The 6,734-nt window shown below is 31.8% G+C and overlaps 1 long non-coding RNA gene across 2 annotated transcripts; it reads right to left on the bottom strand.

Moving 5' to 3' along the window:
* Positions 1 to 1,975: 1,975 nt before the first annotated feature.
* LOC111055071 lies at positions 1,976 to 6,405 on the bottom strand. 2 transcript variants are annotated; one of them, XR_005570370.1, is made up of 3 exons: positions 6,050 to 6,405; positions 5,038 to 5,112; positions 1,976 to 2,414 (listed from the first exon to the last, which is right to left on the bottom strand). It is a non-coding gene; the product is annotated as an uncharacterized LOC111055071 (long non-coding RNA). The 2 variants fall into 2 exon arrangements; XR_005570369.1 differs by having other exon boundaries at positions 6,043 to 6,405.
* Between the last annotated feature and the right edge of the window lie 329 nt (positions 6,406 to 6,734).

Below are 6,734 nucleotides of genomic sequence, written 5' to 3' on the forward strand. Positions count from 1 at the left end.
TGCCTATTCTGTGGAAAATACTGTTTTTTGAAATGATTTCAAAGTATTATAGCTATTATTTGTTTCAGATTAGAATTATTATAGCAAGCCTTGTGTCACACCTGACAATTAAAACAATGCTTGTATAGCTTTTATCAAAACAGTGACACTTAATTTTCCATTACCGTACCTACCTTTTTTTTGATTCCATTACAAATTTATTTTTTGGTACCTGCGCATTTGTCTCAGTAGCCCGAATGAATTGTTGACATGTTCAAACTTTTGAAGCTAGTGGAATTCTACTAGCCAGCTATAAACTGTTGATAGTTGTTACTATTTCGCTCGCAGCCAATGGAATAGCCAGGTGCGACATAGGGTAGTTAAAAATGAAGTGTATACTCAAGTACAACAATATAATTTTATGGATAAGGATAAATGCTGAAGCTGCTGCATTTACATCAAAGTTGTCAACAAAAAAATTTGTCCACATATAGTTTTCTTTATAAAGTTACTGTTCTTTTGTAGAGCAACAGAATAGAGAACTTGTTGCCAAAGAATTGGTCTAATAGCGATTGTATAGTTTGCGTGGCCTTGTAGAGGTAGAAGACTTTGTTCACAACTTTTTCAGTGTTTCTCATATTGGTTGGGGAACGAAACTTTTTGTTTAAAACAAGGATTTCCAGAAACTGCCTCAATTTGTTGAGAACTCAGTTAGTTGACAACTCTGGTGTGAATGTGGCCTAACTTTAACAGCAAATTAAACAACTTCATTATTGAGTAATTCTAGTTTATTGCAGAAAAGCTACATAACCGACATGAATTTTGCATTTAGTAATGAGGCATCTGATCATAACTAGTTTATTGAAAACCAAATTAATAGTAGAAAAAGTTATAACAGCTTATTTCGATTCAGTAAAGAATGACCATCATGCTATCATGCCTCTTTAAGCATAGCTAACCATGATATTAGTTTTTTGCAATAATTTACATCAAAACACATTGAAAATTCACATCTTTGACAACCTCGGCAATATATTGATTTCTTGTATATTATAAAATTGGTAAAATTATACTATGAGGGAAGCTTTTTAATTAATGTGATATCAAAATTAACTAGATGATATACAGTGCAGTCAAGGAAAGGTTATAGAGGGGAAAAGTTTGGAAGACAATTTTTGGCCCCGCAGTTCTGTTTAGGGTGGTAAGGGGGTAAAAATATCAAAAGTCCCCCCCCCAACCCCTTGTGCTAAGGGGGTGGGGTGGTTTAAAGGTAACATTTTTTGGTTTCTCACATATAACTCGAAAACTATGTATCTGATGTGTTTGGTATGAGGGACTTCAAGTGGACTGTATACTAAGTTGAATGGAATGTATGTTAAATAATAAATATAATTAATAGATGGCTGATGTTGTTCATCAATACCTTTACCCAAACTCACATAAAACTTATGAGTAAAACTACTAAATACCTGGTAGCAAGGTAGACGCCAAGAAATATTGTAAGACAATGTAACAATAACAAATGATTGCATTTATTGATATAAGTGGCACTTTACATTTTCAATATTGCAACTAGTGTCAACTCAGTGGTTCCAAACCTTCAACAGAGGGGATAAAGATGTGCACTTTTGCTATGTTAATCTTCTAACTAGTCAAAATTAAGCTGCAACGTCAAAAATTGTGTCACAGACACCCGCTTCAAATTTAATTGCCAAATGAATAATTGTTGCAGCATTGGAAATTTCATCCCCTACATTAAAGTTGCTATAACAATGAAACAGAAACTTTGAATAGTGAAATAATACACCATTTCAAAGAGAATTTAATGCTCTACAAACCTACGATAAGCATTGATTTTTACGATGCATTGTTGGAGAATTATAAGCCCTGAAAGAGGCTCTATGAGCTCATAATCTGCATTGATTTTTCCCATCAATTTTTTAAAAGTTATAAGAGTAGAAATAGAAAAAAATTGGAGGCGAACGTGTTTTTTCAAAAATGTCACACATTTAAGAGCGGATATCTCGAAAACTAGAAAAGTTGTGAGATGAATATTGTAGGAAATTATATAAGCTTTACTTTTGTATGTAACAGTTATGTCCGTAAGATACATAGTTTTCGAGTTATATGCGAGAAACCAAAAACTGGTACCTTTGAACCACCCCACCCCCTTATCACAAGGGGCAGGGGTGTGGATATTTTTGCCTCCTTAATACCCAAAACAAAATTGCGGGGTCAATTATAGTCTTCCAAACTTTTCTCTCTATACCCTCTTTTGAGCATTCATTGTCTGGACTATATAATAATAAAGTTATGATGTTGGATGCTTGGTTCCTATTGTTAGATGCAGAATGGAAACTGGGTAACACACACGATGGCTTTTGATGTTCACGCTTTCTATCCGTCCATCTACACTGTGTAATATGTTTTGGTGTCTGAAAGAGAAAAAACAAACGAATTATTGATTGATCGAATTATAAAAAATAAGTTGATGAAATTTGAAAATAACATTTAAAATGTTCAAGTTGTAGCGATAGGTAGGAGTGGTAGAATAAATATGTTGTAATATACTTCTACTTACAGTTCACTAAGCATAAGACCCAATTCACACCAAAGTGGCGTAGAGGATTCTCACACCTCTACAAATATACAAATATGGTCCAATGGAAACAGAATGGACTTGGTGCTACATCTCTTCTGTTTGTATTGGACTATATTTTTATTTATTTATTGTATAAAATACTATAATCATAATACAATTATGACATTGGAGGGAAAACTAGGCTGAACCTGTACTATTTCTCTCCAAAAATTTTGATAAAATGTTAATGTTGTCCAAAAGTCAAGGTTATGTAATCACACACTGCTTCGTCACTTGATTTTCGATCCAGGAATGATGATTTAAAATTTTGAATTTTTAAAGTTGATTTTAAACTCTAAATGAATCACAATAAATTAAAAACTTTAGAAATATTGCACTTATTTGAAAAATTTTAATACAAAATCAAAAACCTACTCACTGACAGTGAGTTAGTTCAACATATTATAGGCGTTTTGCGCTAAGACTGAATTGCTTGAACAAAGTGAGGTAGGAACATGGTGTAGTGAGTAGACGAGGAGATTTCCAGGGTAGTCAGTGCTGATTTTTGAGGGTAGTAATGTAAGTCGGGAATATTCCCATTGGGAAGAAACTTATGATTGAGTAATATTTTTCTGCCCAAGAAACCATGGGAATAAATTGCATTAAAATAGTTTATATTATTTATCAATTTCAATCACATTTGACAATCATAATCAATAAATCATCCATTCAAAAAAGCAGTGTAAATAGCTCACAAATTACATCAATTTTTTATATAATTTGGCTAGACTTTACTTTGAGTGAACCAGTGATCACCTATATCGATGAATCAAGTTGGGTTAGTTAGATAGTATTAATTAAATACTATCGATTTTACTGATTCAATTAAATCAAAGCGTCCCCTTCTTTATTCTTTATCATAATAAGTATATCAACAAAATGATAGAGAGAGGAAAAATAAGGTAACCCTGTGCTGTTCCTCTCCCAAATTTAGATAAAGTTACACATAGTTCGAAATATGTCAAGCCTTGTAGTTCTTCACTTCACAAAATTTTCAGCCCTAAAATATTTTCAAATTTAGATGCTTCAAAACCAAGCCTTCGTAGAAAGAATATTACACATTATTATCACAAAAAATGAAATATTCACATACTAATGAAATTTTGAAGGAGTGAACATTCTAGTATGTTCTTTATTATTTTACTTTTGGGTTTAAATTATTGTGAACTTCTTTGCAAAATAATAGATGATTTATCATAATTAAATTTCTTGAGCAATACAAGACGAAGTAAACCCAAAATTCAACATCTTGAGCAATTCAAGACGAAGTAAACCCAATATTTTGTTGACTAAGCTTACTTGACTGTTAGGAATATGAGTATAACAGATTTAATTAACAAGACATAAAATGGAAGTAGCATCATAATAGTGGTACCGTATACAATAATCAAGGATGTGCAACACGCTTTTTGATTCTTTTTACTGGCAAATTATCAAAGTATTACGAATTGTATACTATCAATTTATTTAGATTTGACTAATTTCAAGAAAAAACTCTTATCATTTTTACTTTTTGATACATTGGGCGCTTTGAAAGCGCCAAAAGTTCAAATCTTGGGGCAGATCCATTACATCATAAATTATAGCAAATAAATTCATACAAATTTTGAGGATGGATCTTTCCCAAATATTTGAACGTTATGCGCTTTTAAAGCGCCTAATATATCAAAACGAAAAAATGATGAAAATATTTTTTCCTTGGAAATATGATCTATTCAAGTATCTTGATAGAATTCAAATCAAAATGGAACCAATAATAAGTTTCCAAAAGCGTGGCGCGGAGCCTTAAATTATTAGAAAATGAATGCTTATTCCTCCTCACACTCATCAAGAAGTGATAAATAATTATTTATTTTTATTCCAATCATTATTATAAATAATTATTTATTCTAATCATTTCAATATAAATTGTTTATATAGAACTGTTTATATGATTATCAATAAGTTTAGTTAAAAAAGGCGTTTTTTTGGTTATCATAAATAATCATAAACTCCCGGGCATTAATGAATTTTGGGAATCAACTCCCTGGGAATAAATGTTTCAGATCTTGAATTTCAGGGACTTTTGCATCATAAGTTAAGAGATGTTTGATTTGAAATTGAGTTCTTAGTCAATTACCAACTTAATTTGAAATCATACACCCTTTTAAACATAATCACTGACAGAACAATTTATAGGTTTCATGGTCGATTTAATAAGTGGTGTCCAAGATTCAATGGTCCATTAGATTTAATAAATGGCCTAGAAACTGGACATAAGAGTAATATAATCTGACAATTTCAAATTGGCAGGCAAGTGAAACAAGTTTGAATGTTTTTGTTTGGGGATGAGACTCGTTTAATGGATTCTAGATATTTCCGAATAATAATTGTTCATCTCTAAGACCAATGATCAAAACTAGTAACGCATTACTCACCGTGGAAGGATTTTGTGTCTTCATGAACAGGCCTCTCTACACTGACATGGGGGTAGATTACAGACTGCATGTTTTCTAAAAAATAAGAAAGTGTTGGATATGAATGGGAAGAAAAAAAAACTAAAATTGTAGGCCTAAACAAGTTAAGAGTTAAAGCTAGGGACTTGCTCCATTCAGGATGGATTAGAACCTTATGCCACAAACCTCCTGCAATCATTATTTTTTTCCTGAGGAATAAAACATAATTAGTTATTTCAAACAAGAATGAAAAGTTAATATCACATCAGATATCCTTTATAGAAGACAGTAGACAGAGAATCGGAAACTTTGTTCTTTTATCTCTCTCCACTGTTATTATAACGGTAAAAAAGCATATTATATGATAATATAGTAATATTTGTAAAGTGTCTATATGTAGACAAGTATGCACAATTGAAGTGCATTAAAAACTTGTAAGTCTACAAAGATCTAGGCTAAAGTGCACGTCCAGTGCCAACATAACAGTCATCAAATTTTTGGTTGGGATCGATTTAGTATGTTATTTTAAGCACAATATCACAAAAATTAAACGGCGCTCACTATTGTTTTTAAAATAAACTAAGTTCAAAGTAGCAGAACTTTATTTGCATTTATCCTATAAGTAGCTAAGGTTAGGAAAAGCTGTAGATAGATAGATAACAATAATTTTTACAGACGCCATTATTAGTAATACGTAACACAAAATAAAATTATAATGTCAAATGCATTATAAGAATATTTACATGCAATTTAAAATGCATTATAAGAATATGCAATTTACAGGGCTACGGCATATCTTCCAGTAGCAATGTTTATTGGTTTTACAAAAAGTTAGGCTACTGGTTACGGAAATGAATAATTATTGATTATCCTGAAAAGCTAACTATATCATAACATAATAAAAAGGCAAAAAATGCATTATTTTTTGAATAATAAATTGGACCTGTTTATTTTTAAAAGTTTGATTTTTAATCAAATTTGTCTTACCTTGTACCTGGTACAGTGAAGAATAACCAACATCAATCTTCATCATTATTTTATGTTATCATACCGCTATATAGTCTAGCTCTAATCGATTTTGAAAAATAATTTTATTTTAAAACTTTGGCTTTTGTAGCAAAAATATTTATATAACTTGCAAACTAATAATAATTATTGATTATAAATAAACACAACTATTATTTTGCGCCAAAATTACAACATAACCTACAAATAATAAAAACATGTCTCGTAACTCTCGTAGTTAACAAAATGCCCACTGGAGCGCTGTCAGCATTCCAAGTTCACTGTGAAGGTCGGCCGCCATCTTGGTAAACATTTCAAATTCCACTTCTATCGTTAAGACGACTCCACTGTTAGTGGCTTTTCATTTCAATTGAATACAAAGCTCATGTGCCGTTGAAATGATATGTGCATTGTTGGACATTGTTCACATTTTTTGGTCGCTCTACCACAGAATAGATACAGAAGGGAAACTATCAATCAAATGTCTATCCTACCAATGCTCTTCACGGGTCGCTGGAGTTCCGCCTGCCCTGAAAATCACCACTTACCCAAAACAAAGACGTTATAGTATATTATTTCGCACCTAGAGCAGAAAATGAGATTTTTCCAGCTCGAAATCGGTTTGAAGTCCGAGGCCGTAGGCCGAGGACTAGAAAAGATTGAGAGCTGGAAAA

The sequence above is a fragment of the Nilaparvata lugens genome, chromosome 1 (assembly GCF_014356525.2).
Source record: "Nilaparvata lugens isolate BPH chromosome 1, ASM1435652v1, whole genome shotgun sequence".
Classification (NCBI taxonomy): Eukaryota; Metazoa; Arthropoda; class Insecta; order Hemiptera; family Delphacidae; genus Nilaparvata; species Nilaparvata lugens.